We start from the raw sequence: 14,924 nt of genomic DNA on the forward strand, positions 1-14,924 counted from the left end.
TGTGGTGTGACTTTTTTTTTAATGTTTTTTTATTTTTGAGAGAGAAATAGAGCACACATGGGGGAGGGGCAGAGAGAGGGAGACAGAATCCGAAGCAGGCTCCAGGCCCTGAGCTGTCAGCACGGAGCCCAACACAGGGCTTGAACTCATACTCAAGGCAAGGCGAGATCATGGCCTGAGATGAAGTCGGATGCTTATCGGATTGAGCCGCCAGGTGCCTCTCATGTGGTCTGACGTAAATTAACATAATCCCTAATCTCAAGGCTGTCTTGTGACCTCAAACTGTGTACAAGCAAGAACTGTCTTCTCTCTTTTCTTTTTTTTTAATGTCTTTTTTTTTTTTTATTTCTGAGAGAGAGGGGCAGCATGAGCAGGGGAGGATCAGAGAGAGAGGGAGACACAGAATCTGAAACAGGCTCCAGACTCTGAGCTGTCAGCACAGAGCCCGACGCGGGGCTCGAACCCACGAACCGTGAGATCATGACCTGACCTGAAGTCAGATGCTCAACCGACTGAGCCCCCCAGGCGCCCCAAGAACTGTCTTCTCAAGGAATCACATCAACCCAGGGATTGGTTCAGGGGGCTGCAGAGGTGATCCAGGTGCATTCAGTGAAGCTCACTCTTTTAGCTTGTGTGGAAGTGATCACCGGGAGAGTCACCCTCAGCTGGGTGACAACAAGAGGCCAGGAGGTCAGCATGTGCTGCCAGCAGTGACCCTGGCACCTCTGATGGCAGCAAAAGGAGACAGCTGGGCTGTAGCAAGGACGGGAACACCTGGTGACCCTGAGGATCGCGTGCTTCTCAGTTGCTAAGTTTCTGAGCAGTGAACTCCATCTTTTGCTAAAATAATTTGAATTGAGTTTCTTTCATTCATAACCTCAAGAGTTCAAGCTAATATGAGGGCACACTAGGATGGACCAGTCACCTCACGTAGTGACAAAGGGAAGCAGAGCCCAAACGGCCATCATTAGCTGGGATGCCTGCGCGAGGGCAGAGTGACTGGGCGCCGCCTCCTCCATCAGGTCCCAGCTGCACTCCCACCATGCGAATCCGAGCGTTCAGTGCCTTCGCATTTTGTGTTTAAAAAAGAAAGGAGTTGGGGCGCCTGGAGGGCTCAGTCAGTTAAGCATCCAACCCCTGGTTTCAGCGCAGGCAGTGATCTCACGGTTCATCCATTCCTGCCCCGCATTGGGCTCTGTGCTCAGCTCCGAGCCTGCTTCAGATTCTGTGTCTCCCTCTCTCTGCCCCTCCCCTGCTCGTGCTCCCTCTCTTTCTCAAGAATAAATTTTAAAAAAACATTAAATAATAATAAAGGAAAATAATCAGACCCAAACTGAGGGACATCCTACAGAGTCGCAGACCTGGATCCCTCAAACCGTCTGGGACATGGGAGTCACAGACAGACCAGAGGAGACTAAGGAGACAACACCCCTGAATGTGATGTGAGATCGCAAAAGGATGCTGGTGGGAAAATATTTGGAGTTAGTAGTAATGAACCAGTGTTAATTACTTCAACCTGGGAAACAAACCATAGTTAAGTATGTAGTATGTTAACGGGGTGCAGTGGGGGGTGGGGGGGTATGTGGGAACTCCGTACCATCTCACAGTGTGTAAATCCAAGACGAATTCATTTTTCAGCTTCTTTCAGGATTATATAGATATGTATTTTAAAATGTAAATCAGGTTGACAAAATAAAAGCTGTCTTCACAACATTTGCTGTGGTGATAGAGAAGGGACAGACAGGACACGTGCACTGTTGGAGCTCAGTTTGGCCACATCAGTAAAAGTAGCTAATCCTCTTGGACCCCACATTTCCAGGCCTACAGACTGCCCTGCTGTGCGGGTAGGCTCAAACCCCCGGGCTTACACCAACGGGTTAACAAGGCATGGAGAAATAAAAAGCCATAGGATGCTCACACCGGAGTTTGGGTAAACATGACTGGCACCCCGAGAATAGGATGGTGCAAAGGCACCCCAAGAATAGGGGGTGCTGCACCCCCAAAATAGGAATGGGCACACAGGCTCCCAATACAAAGGTATATGAGGTAAGCAAAGTTAGGCATGCAGGGCAAAAGTGTCCCCCAATTTAGTCCCATAGCAGAAAGCTGCTTTCACAGGAAGGAAGGACCAAATTAAGCAGGTAATTACAGACCTCTGCACTCTGCTGCTGTGTGGCTGTGGGTGATTCTGCCCGGCACGGAGCCAATTTACAAAAGAAAAGTGCCTTGTTAGCCTTGAAGTGTTTTGCCCTGTCCTATCCCCTAGGCTAAGATAAACACACGGCCAGCCTCCTTTCTGCCATTAACAACCACCTGCCCCTCTACCCAGTGCCAGGATTTTGGTTTATATTGACCAAAACCCCTTTACCTCATGCCCATAAGTTGATATTCACAGTTTCTTTGTCTCTTTGTTCACGCCCATCACGTCTGCAAGCCTTCTGATCTTAATAAATACGGGGCAAGGACCCTTATTCGGGGCTCTAGTCTTTTCCCAGACATTAGTCATCTCTCTCCTATTTTTTAATCCTGTTCCCGCTCTCTTGCTAGACAAGAGAGAACTTTGGACCCAGAGTGTACGACCCTACGAAACCCCGAACCGCGCAGCCGTGCTGGACAGGGCTTGGTTCCCAGCGTGAGCACCCGGGACAACCTCAGGCACCGCCCACCCAGCCAGCACGGGGCCGAGAGGGAGGCTCCGCAGCCCGCGTCCTAACAGGTTTCCCAGGTGACTCTCCACCTCCGGATTCTGGCACTCATAAGTCACGCCGCGGGCAAGAAAGCCAGTTACTCTTGTACCGACATGAGCTCTGTGAAGCGTCTGCAGTTGTGAAACAAACGTGTGTGTGAGTGTGTAAATGCAAAGAAAAGGGGACCAAAATTATCCTGCCTGGAAGGGGGAGAGGGGGAGAAGCCAGGAAGCCATGTCACTTTCCTCAGAGGATGTATTCACAAAACACTCTATAATAAAAATTTAAATGAATATACTCTTGATAGTTAACTTTTTAACTGAGTTAGGTCTGTCACTGTGTATGCATGTGAAAGATGGCCACATACGTTGTTAAATACAGGAATGAATGAATAGTAAAAACAAAACGTGCCTTATTGTGCACTGAGCTTTTCTCTGGGGATCAGGCCATGATGAAGTGCGATTTGAATCCTGCACGAAGACCTGAGTTACCCCTGCATGCAGGGGGTCACTGGGAAGTCTGCGTGCGGTGGCCTTGGACTGGGCAGCTGTTAGGAAGACTGGACTTCAAGACACTCAGGTCCCTCGAACACACCACGGGCAGGACCCTGCTGTCCTGGGCCGACCCTGCCACCTCCAACGTGCCCTCCCTGGATAAGGAGTCAGGGGGCCTTCACGGGCACAGTGGCCCTTCCCATGCAAAGACCGGTGGTGCTGAGCATGCTGTTACCTGGGGGGATTGCTCTCCTGGGGCTTCCAACCACCACCTGCCCCGCTCCCTCCAGGAAAACCCAGGCACAGGGGTGACGGCGCTGCGGCAGGGCCAGCGAGGCTGCAGAGCCGCAAGCCTGCTGCAGACTTGCACGCAAACTGCGGTGAGTTCTGGCCAATTTCAGCTCTCGGCACAGGGGCAGCCCCCTATCCCCACCCCTGACCCGTGGCAGACAGCCGTGCATTTGTTCCAGGTACAGACTGCAGTACGGACCCTGTCCTCCCAACGGTGGCGGTCTGTGCTCTGAGCACTGATTGCTGCACCTCCCCGTCCTGCGGAAGGGACCACTCGAGAGTTAAAAGGCTGGTGCCCTCTCCCCCCGCCCACCCACACCACCGTTTTTCTCTTTTCCCCCTTCTGGGAACTAGACATTAGAGACGAGGACATGCAAAAGCAATTGCATATATGGGGGGAAATCTGAAAAACCATTTAAGCCCAGGGAAAGACATAACCTGCGGAGACCTTAAGTTTACACCTCAGGCTGATCCTCAGCAAATGACCGCCTCCAACACCCTAGGAAACAACAGCCAAGCGAAGTCAGGGGGGTAGAAAAGAGAATCTGACTTTGAGTTGCCACATAGTTAGATAAAAATCTAGTTGTCCAGTGTTCAAGAAAAAGTCACAAGACATGTAAAGAAACAGAAAATATGGCCTATTCAAAGGAAAAAAAAAAAAAAACCAACAGACACTGTCCTGGAGAAAGACCAGATGATAGAGAATTTAGACAAAGAATTTAAAACAGCCGTCTTTAAGATGCTCGAAGAACTAAAGGAGGATGTGGAGAAGGTCAAGAATGTGGTGAAGGAACAAATTAGGAAGAACAATTAAAAGATTTTTAAAAACACTAAAACCAAAAGAAATTCCAGAACTAAAAATTACAATAATCTAAATGAAAAAGTCCCTAGAGAGATTCAAAGGCAGATCTGACTCTCACTCTATTATCAGTGCCTGAGAACAGAAATGATGAAATCTGAATTTTAGGAACAGAGAGAAAACAAGTTGAGGAGAAGTGAGCAGAGCCTGAGTCAGGAGCCGTCGGGTGCCGTCAAGGAGACCAACAGTCTCAGTGCAGCCTGAGGGTGTCCCAGAGGGACGAGACAGAAAGGGGAGGCGAGAATGCATGACGAAATCATGGCTAAAATTGTTCCAAATTTGGTGAAAGACATGAATATAAGATCTAAGATGTTCAACAAATTCCAAGCATGATGAACTCAGAAACACACAGCAGGACACATAATCAAACTGTCAAAAGACAAACACAGAGCAAATGTTGAAAGCAGCAAGAGAGAAGACTCATCACATACAAGTGACCTCAGCAAGACACCAGAGCTATTTTCCCTAAGAAACAGTGGAGGCCAGAAGACAGTGAGCCAATACATTAAAACGATAAAAGGGGGGCACCTGGGTGGCTTAGTCGGTTAAGTGTCCGACTTTCGCTTAGGTCATGNGACCATAAGACCCGCCCTACAATGAGTGCTGAAGGGAGTCCTGTAGCCTGAAACAGAACACATTATGAAGAAATAATGGTCTCAATAAAGGTAAGTACAACTATAAAATCTATTATTACTATAACAAGTGTTTGTAACTATTTTTTTGTTTTCTATGATTTAGGAAAATAATGCATTAAAATACTTTATTTTTTATACGCACAATACACAAAGATGTAATTTTGTAACATCAATGACTGAGAGAGGTGGGGATGGATCTATAAATGAGCAGAATTTTTATACATTTGAAGTTATGTAGTTATAAACTCAAATTACAATGTTATAACTTCAGGATGTTAAAGTGTAATCCCCATGGTAACTGCAAAGAAAATAGTAATAGAATGTACTTTTTTAAAAAGGGAATTAAACTTTTCACTTTTAAAACAAAGAAAGGGGCGCCTGGGTGGCTCAGTCGGTTAAGTGTCTGACTTTAGGTCAGGTCATGATCTCATAGTTTGTGAATTCAAGTCCTGCATTGGGCTCGTTGCTGACAGCTCAGAGCCTGGAACCTGCCTCAGATTCTGTGTCTCCCACTCTCTCTGCCCCTCCCCAGCTTGTGCACTCATGTGTGCGCTCTCTCGCTCTCTCTCAATGATAAATAAACTTTAAAAAAATATTTGAAAGAAAGAAAATACAAAAATCCCTTACATAAGACACCCAGTATGGACAAAATGATAAAGACAGAAAGCAGAAAGGGGGTGTCCAGGGTTAGCAGGTAGGGGACAGGGTTTCCTGCTTACTATGGACAGAGACCAGTTCTGCAAGATAAAAACAGTTCTGGAGGGGCGCCTGGGTGGCACAGTCACTTGAGCGTCCGACTTTGGCTCAGGTCATGATCTTGCGGTTCGTGGGTTCAAGCCCTGCATCAGGCTCTGTGTTGACAGCTAAGAGCCTGAAGCCTGTTTCAGATTCTGTATCTTCTTCTCTCTCTGCTCCTCCCCCACTTGCACTCTGTCTTTCTCTCTCTCTCTCAAAAAACAAATAAACATTAAAAATAAAAAACAGTTCTGGAGACAGGTCCTGGGGACAAACAACAATATGAACACACTTCATACCACCAATCTGTACACTTAACAATGGTTCAAATGGTAAATTTTATATAATATGTATTTTGTCACAATAAAACTTTGAAAAGCAAAAATAGTGAAGGAGAAATGAAGACTTTCCTACACAAACAAAACTGAAGGAATTTGTTGCCAGTAGACCTGCCCAGTTTGAAATGTTAAAAGTTCCTCAAAGAGAAGGAAATGATACAGATGAGAATGCATATCTATATAAAGAAAGAAGAGCATTACAAAAAGAATAAGTACAGGTTAAAAATTTTTCCTGTTCTTATTCTTTCTTTTAATGTTTATTTTTGAGAGAGAATGCAAGCAGGGGAGGGGCAGAGAGAGAGGGGAACAGAGGATCTGAAGTGGGCTCTGTGCTGGCAGCAGCGAGCCCAATGTGGGGGCTTGAACTCATGAACCGTGAGATCAAGACCTGAACCATGAGCTCAAGATGCTTAACTGACTGAGCTGCCCAGGCACCCCTATTATTTTTATTCTTTATTTTTTAAGGGAGAGAGAGAAAGTACATGCACAAGCAGGGGTGGGGTAGAGGGAGAGAGAGAGAAAATCTTAAGCAGGCTCCACACTCAATGTGGAGCTCAGGGTGGGGCTCTATCCCACGACTGTGAGGTCATGACCTCAGCCAAAATCAAGAATTAGATGCTCAACTGATCAACTCTCCAAAAATATAACAATTCTTACCACGTAGTACCCTAACAACAGGAGGTCCGGCTGTGTGAGGCAAAAGCTGGTAGAGCTGCAGGGAGAACTTGAGGAATCCACTATTCCAGCTGGAGATTGGAACAGCCCTCTCTCAGACACGGACAGACCCAGCAGGCAGAAAATCAGTTAGGACACAGTTGAACTCAACAGCACCATCAGTCAAATGTATATACTTGGCAACTGTAGATGACTTCATCCATCAACATCAGAATATACATCCTTCTGAAGCTCACATGTAACATTTACCAAGATAGACCACATTCTGGTCCCCAGAACACATTAACACGTTTAAAAGAATAGAAATCATACAATGTATGCTCTCAGAACACAATGAAATTTAACTAGATTCAATAATAGGAAAAAGAAAAAGAAAATTCCAAAATACTTAGAGGTTAAACAACACATTTCTAAATAGCACATGGGTCAAAGAAGAAATTTCAACAGACATTTAAAAATAATTGGAACAAGGGGCACCTGGGTGGCTTAGTCGGTTGAGCGTCCGACTTTCACTTGGGTCATGATCTCGCGGTTCGTGGGTTCGAGCCCCACGTCGGGCTCTGTGCTGACTGCCAGCTCAGAGCCTGGAGCCTGTTGCAGTCTGTGACTCCCTCTCTCTCTCTGACCCTCCCCTGTTCACGCTGTCTCTCTCTCTCTCCTAGAAATAAATAAAACATTAAAAAAAATTTTTTTTAATAAAAATAATTGGAACAAAAAGAAAATTTAAATACAATTTATCAAAATTAATGGGATGCATTAAAGCAGTGCTTAGAAGGGAATTTATAGCAATGAATGCATATTTTTTAAAAAAGATCTAAAACCAATAACCTAAGGTTCCACTTCAGAAAACCATTTTTTTAAAATATTTTTATTTATTTCTAGGAGAGAGAGAGAGAGAGAGAGACAGCGTGAGCAGGGGAGGGTCAGAGAGAGAGGGAGTCACAGACTCTGAAACAGGCTCCAGGCTCTGAGCTGGCAGTCAGCACAGAGCCCGACGCGGGGCTCGAACCCACGAACCGCGAGATCATGGCCTAAGCGAAAGTCAGACGCTTAACCGACTAAGCCACCCAGGCGCCCCAGAAAACCATTTTTTAAAAGAGCAAATTAAATCCAACATAAGAAGAAAGGAAGTAACAAAAATTAGAGCAGAACCAATGAAATTAATTAGAAGCCAATCAATAGAGACAATCAACAAAACCAAAAGCTGGTTCATTGAAAATATCAATGAAATTTAGACGCCTCTAATCAGGCTAGGATAAAGAAAAAGCTACTAAAATAGGAAATAAAAGAAGGGACATCACTACAGATCCTGTGGACATCAAAGGACAATAGAATAATATTGTGAATAATTATATGCCAACAAATTTGATAACCTAGATGAATTAGACCAACTCTTTGAAAAACACAATCTACCAAAACTCACACAAGGAGAAATAGACCATCTGAATAGGCCTGTGTCTAATAAAGAATTCAGATCAATAATTAGTCATCTTCCAAAATAGAAAGCACTGGATTCTGTCTAGGGTGTTGCTGATGGGTTTGTTGAATTCTGCCGAACATTTAAGGAAAAAATTATACCAAATATCTACAGTCCCTTTCAGAAGATGTAAGCAGAGGAAATATGGAAGTCAGGATTTACTGTAAAGCTACAGTAGTCAAGACAGTGGGATGCTGGCAAAAGAACAACGGACCTGTGGGACAGAGGAGACAGTGGTGCACGAGCAACCCATCCACATGCAAAGAGATGAGTCTACACAATGACCTCACCCCCTTCACAAAAATTAACTCAAACTGGATTATAGGCCTACATTGAAGACTCAAATCTATAAAAACTATAAAACTTATAGAAGATAATGTAGAAACCCTAGACAAGTTTGGGTTTGCAATGACTTTTTATTTTATTTATTTATTTATTTTTGTTTATTTATTTTTGAGACAGAGAAAGACAGAGCACAAGCAGGGGAGGGTCAGAGAGAGAGGGAGACACAGAATCTGAAACAGGCTCCAGGCTCTGAGCTGTCAGCACAGAACCTGATGCAGAGCTCAGACCCACGAACCACAAGATCATGACCTGAGTGAAGTCGGATGCTTAACGGACTGAGCCCCCCAGGCGCCCCTGTAATGACTTGTTAGACACAGCACCAACGGCAGGGTCCGTGAGACAAATAACTGATAAGCTGGACTTCATTACAATGAAAAACTTGCGCTCTACAGAAGACACTACCAAGAGAATGGGAAGACAGCAAAACTGGGAGAAAACATTTGTAAAAAATATGTCTGATAAAAAGACTTATCCAAAATATACAAAAAACTCTTAAAACTCAATAATTCTCATCATTGAGAAATAGGCTAAAGCCTATTTACAAAATAAGCAAAAGGTCTGAACAGTCACCTGACCAGAGGAGAAACACAGATGGAAAACATATGAAAAGATGCTCTACTTATGTCATCAGAGAAATGAAAAGTAAAACAAGAGACCACTGCATACCTGCTAGAAGGGCAAATTTTGAAAACACCGGCAACAGGGGCACCCAGGTGGCTCAGCTCGTTATGTACCCACTCTTTTTTTTTTAATTATTTTTTAAAATTTACATTCAAGTTAGTTAGCGTACAGGGCAACAATGATTTCAAGAGCAGATTCCTTAATGTCCCTCACGCATTTAGCCCATCCCCCCCCACAACCCCTCCAGTAACCCTGTTTGTTCTCCGAGTCCCATATGTTTTTGTCCCCCTCCCTGTTTTTATATTATTTTTGCTTCCCTTCCCTTATATTCATCTGTTTTGCATCTTTAAGTCCTCATACGAGCGAAGTCATAGGATATTTGTCTTTCTCTGACTAATTTCGCTTAGCATGATACCCTCTAGTTCCATCCATGTAGTTGCAAATGGTAAGACTTCATTCTTTTTGGTTGCTGAGTAATACTCCATTGTATACATATACCACATCTTCGTTATCCATTCATCCATCGATGGACACTTGGGCTCCTTCCATACTTTGGCTATTGTTGATAGCGCTGCTATAAACATTGGGGTGCATGTGTCCCTTTGAAACAGCACACCGGTATCCCTTGGATAAATACCTAGTAGTGCAATTGCTGGGTCATAGGGTAGTTCTATTTTTAATTTTTTGAGAAATTTCCATACTGTTTTCCAGAGCGGCTGCACCAGTTTGCATTCCCACCAGCAGTGCAAAAGGGTTCCTCTTTCTCCACATCCTTGCCAGCATCTGTTGTGGCCTGACTTGATTTTAGCCATTCTGACGGGTGTGAGGTGGTATCTTATTGTGGTTTTGATTTGTATTTCCCTGATGATGAGTGATGTTAGGCATCGTTTCATATACCTGTTGGCCAACTGAATGTCTTCTTTGGAGAAGTGTCTGTTCATGTCTTCTGCCCATTTCTTCACTGAATTATTTGTTTTTTAGGCATTGAGTTTGATAAGTTCTTTATAGATTTTGAATACCAACTCTTTATCTGATATGTCATTTGCAAATATCTTCTCCCATTCCGTAGGTTGCCTTTGAGTTTTGCTGATTGTTTCCTTCGCTGTGCAGAAGCTTTTTATTTTGATGAGGTCCCAATCGTTCATTTTTGCTTTTTTTCTCTTGCCTTTGGAGATGTGTTGAGTAAGAAGTTGTTGTGGCCAAAGTCAAAGAGGTTCTTGCCTGCTTTCTCCTTGAGGATTTTGATGGCTTCCTGTCTTAAATTTAGGTCTGTCATCCATTTTGAGTTTATTTTTGTATGTGGTGTAAAAAAGTGATCCAGGTTCATTTTTCTGCATGTCGCTGTCCAGTTTCCCAGCATCACTTGCTGAAGAGACTGTCTTTATTCCCTTGTATATTCTTTCCTGCGCTGTCAGAGATGAGTTGGCTGTACGTTTGTGGGTCCACTTCAGGGTTCTTTATTCTGTTCCATTGATCTGAGTGTCTGTTCACATGCCAGTACCACACTGTCTTGATGATTACAGCTTTGTGGTACAGCTTGAAGCCTGGGATTGTGATGCCCCTGCTTTGGTCTTTTTTTTCAAGACTGCTTTGGCTATTCAGGGACTTTTCTGACTCCATACAAATTTTGGGATTGTTCTAGTTCTGTGAAGAATGCTGGTGTTATTTTGATAGGGATTGCACTGAATATATAGATTGCTTTGGGTAGTACTGACATTTTAATAGTATTTGTTCTTCCTATCCAGGAGCATGGAATATTCTTCCTTTGTGTGTGTGTCTTCTTCAATTTCCCTTATCAGCTTTCTATAGTTTTCAGCATATGCATCCCCTCCTGATTTCTGCTCAGGTCATGATCTCATGGTTCACGAGATCAGCCCCATGTTGGGCTCAGAGCTGACAGCATGGAGCCTGCTTTGTATTCTCTCTCTGCCCCTTCCCCACTTGTGCTCACACACTCTCTCGCTCAGTCTCTCTCTCTCTCTCTCAAAATAAATAAATAAACATTAAAAGAGAAGGGAAAGGAAGGGAGAAAAGGAAAAGAAAAGACAAGACTGACGACGACAAATGCCAGTAAAGATGTGAAGTAACAAAAACTTTCCGTCATATCAGGTGGGGAACGCAAAATGGTACGGCCACTTTGGAAAACAGTTGGGCAGTTTCAAACAAGACTGAACTTTACCATATAATCCAGCAATCATGCTCCTTGTTATTTACCCAGGTGAGGTGAAAATCTTTATATACATAAAGACTGGAAGCTTGATTCAAAATTAAAAACTTGGAAGTAACCAGGATGTCCTTCAGTAGGCAAGTAAATAAACTGTGGCATATCCAAACAGTTGAATATTACTTAGCACTAAACAAGAAATGAGCTATCAAGCCATGAAATATTTGTAGGAAACTTAAATGTATTTTACTATGTGAAAGACGCCAATATGAAAAGGCTCAATACTGTATGATTCCAACTACATTACATTCTGTAAAAACAAAACTATGGAAACAGTAAAGAGATCAGTGGTTGCCCAGGGTTAGGGGTCAGGGAGTGATGAACAGGCAGAGCACAGAGGATTTTTAGAGCAGTGAAACTATTCTCTTTTATACGATTAAGGGTGAATATGTGTCACAATCAACAGATATACACCAAGAGTGAACCCTTATGTAAACCATGGACTTAACATGATAATGAAATCGTCTATTTTTTAATAGCCTTTTAAGAAAGGAAAGTTGAGAACCAGATGGCTTCATGAGGAATTCTACAAAAACATTAAGAGAAATTAATCTCAATCCTTCTCGAACACCATGACCAGTGGCGATTTATTCCAGGAATGCAAAAGTGGTTCAGCATATAAAAATAATGTAATATGTCATTAATCGAATGAAAAGAAGTAAAGCCTCATGACCATCTCAATGTGTGCAGAATTCATTTGAAAAACTCCAAAATCCTTCAATGAGAAAAAATGCTCAACAACTTAGGAACAGAAGGGAATTTTCTCAGGCTGATAAAGTTTATCTATAAAAACTCAGCTAACATAATGCTAAATAGTCAAAGATTGAAAGCTAACGATGTCTCCTCTCACCACTTCTTTTCAACATTGTTCTGGAAATTCTATCCAGGACATTTAGGCAAGAAAATGAAATAAAAGGCATCCTGTTGGAAAAGAAAGAAGTGAAACTATATTCACAGAGGACATGATCTTATATATAGAAACGCTAAGGGATACACACATACACACACACAATATTAGTAAATGACTTCAACAAAATAGTAGGAAAAAAAAAACCCAGTTTCATTTCCATAAACTAGATTAGCAACAAACATGAAAATGAAATTGAAACAATTTCATGTATAATAGCATCAAAAGAATTAATACTTAGGAATATTTTAAAACCTACTACAAATTTATAATAATCAGTGTAGTAGTGGCATAAAAACACATATAAGAACAGTGGAATGTAACACCCCAGAAATAAGCCCTTGCATATATGGTCAAACAATTTTTGACGATGGTGGCATTAAATAAGAAAAGAACAGTCTTGGGGCGCCTGGGTGGCTTAGTCGGTTGAGCGTCCGACTTTCGCTTAGGTCATGATCTCGCGGTTCGTGGGTTCGAGCCCCGCGTCGGGCTCTGTGCTGACGGCCAGCTCAGAGCCTGGAGCCTGTTTCAGTCTGTGACTCCCTCTCTCTCTGACCCTCCCCTGCTCACGCTGTCTCTCTCTCTCTCTCTCCTAGAAATAAATTTAAAAAAAAAAAAAAGAAAAGAACAGTCTTTTCAACAAATGATGCCAGAAAACGGTACATTTACATGCAAAAGAGTGCAGTTAGGCCCTTATCTTACCCCACATACAAAAGTTAAAGTGGGTCAAAGAACTAAAAGTAAGAGCTTTTGTTTCTTAAGTTCTACATATGAGTGAAATAATACAGTATTTGTCTTTCTCTGACTTATTTCACTTAGCAAGATATATTCTAGCTCCATCCAAGTCATTGCAAATAGCAATATTTCATTCTTTTTTATACTTGAGTATTATCATGGTGGCGGCAGGGGGGGGGAAGAGAGAGGAAGCGCAAGAAACAGATTTAACCACAGAGAACACAGATATGGTTATCAGAGGGGAGGTGGGTGGCAAATGGGTGAAACAGGGGATGGGGATTAAGGAGGGCATTTGTCTTGATGAGCACAGGGTGATGTATAGAAGTGTTGAATCACTAAATTGTATATGTGAAACTGATATTACACTGTGTGTTAACTAGCTGGAATTTAAATAAAAACTTAAAAAAATAAAAGTAAAAACTAACACTATAAAACTCAGAATTTATAAAGGGGAAAAGCTTCCTAACACTGGGGGCACTTGGGAGGCTCAGTTGGTTAAGCATCCGACTTTGGCTCAGGTCATGATCTCAAGGTTCATGAGTTCGAGCCCTGAAGCCTGCTTCAGATTCTGTGTCTCCCTCTCTGCCCCTTGCCCACTCATACTCTGTCTCTGTCTCTGTCTCTCTCTCTCAAAAATAAACAAACATCTAAAAAAATTTTTTTAAAGCTTCATAACACTGGATTTAGCAGCAATTCTTGGACATGACATAAAAGCACAGGCAACAAAATAAGATAAATTGCACTTCATCAAAACTTACAACTTTAATCAATCATAAGAGTGAAAACACCACCTACAGAATAGGAGAAAATATTTGCAAATCATATACCTGATAAGCGATTAAAATCTAAAATATACAAAAACTCCTACAGCAACAAATAACCCAATTTAAAAATGGGCAAAGAGATTTCTTCAAAAAAGATATAAATGGTCAACAAGCACACAAAAAGATGATCAGCATCAGTAATATTAGGGAAATGCAAACCAAAACCATAACGAGATGACATTTTACACCTACTAGAATGACTATTATTATTTTAAAAAACATCAGAAAACAAGTGTTGGCAAGTATGTGGACAAATTGGAATAACTGTGCATTGCTCCTAGGATAGTAAGAATGTAAAATGGTGTAACTGCTTTTGAAGATAGTACAGTGGTTCCTTCCTCAAAAAATTAAAAATTACCTGGGTGCCTCTGTGGCTCAGTCAGTTAAATGTCCAACTCTTGGCTTTGGCTCAACTCATGATCTCGTGGTTAATGGGTTCGGGCCCCCCATTGGGCTGACAGTGCAGAGCCTGCCTGGGATTCTCTCTCTCCCTCTCTCTGCCCTTCCTCTGGGCGCTCTCTCTCTCTCTCTCTCTCTCTCTCTCAAAATAAATACTTTAAAATTTTTTTAAAAATTACCATACGACCAGCAATACCACTTGGTGTGTCTACCTAAGAGAACTGAGGCAGGGACTAGAACAGACGTTTGTATATTACTGTTAACAGCATTATCCACAATAATAACCGGTGGAAGCAACCAGTTGTCTACCAACAGATGAGGATGAACAAAACGTGATATACACATAAATTAAATATTATTTAGCCTTTAAAAGGAATGGAATTATGACACATGCTACAACATAGATAAACCTTGAATACATTATGTTAAGTGAAAGAATCCAGGCAATAAAAGGCCACTTATTTTTTTATTCTATTTATGTGAAATATATAGAATAGTCAAGTTCATAGAGACAGAAAGTAATACAGTGGTTGTCACGCACTAGGGGAAAAGAAAATGGGGAGTTATTGTTTGATAGGCATAGAGTCTTCTATTTGGGATGATCAACAAATTGAAGATAGTCAAGGTTGCTGTACAATTTAAAACGTACTTAATGCCAGGAAACTTCTCACTTAAGAA

General features: G+C 42.3%; 1 long non-coding RNA gene across 1 annotated transcript in view; it reads left to right on the plus strand.

The window, feature by feature from the left end:
- Positions 1-4,909: 4,909 nt before the first annotated feature.
- LOC144239781 (uncharacterized) overlaps positions 4,910-14,924 on the plus strand; it is a 34,854-nt gene continuing 24,839 nt past the window's right edge. The window contains exon 1 of the long non-coding RNA XR_013337480.1: positions 4,910-4,996. This is a non-coding gene — a long non-coding RNA (uncharacterized LOC144239781). The remainder of the gene's footprint in view (positions 4,997-14,924) is intronic.

This window comes from Crocuta crocuta, unplaced genomic scaffold (genome assembly GCF_008692635.1).
Source record: "Crocuta crocuta isolate KB4526 unplaced genomic scaffold, BGI_CrCroc_1.0 scaffold866, whole genome shotgun sequence".
Classification (NCBI taxonomy): domain Eukaryota; kingdom Metazoa; phylum Chordata; class Mammalia; order Carnivora; family Hyaenidae; genus Crocuta; species Crocuta crocuta.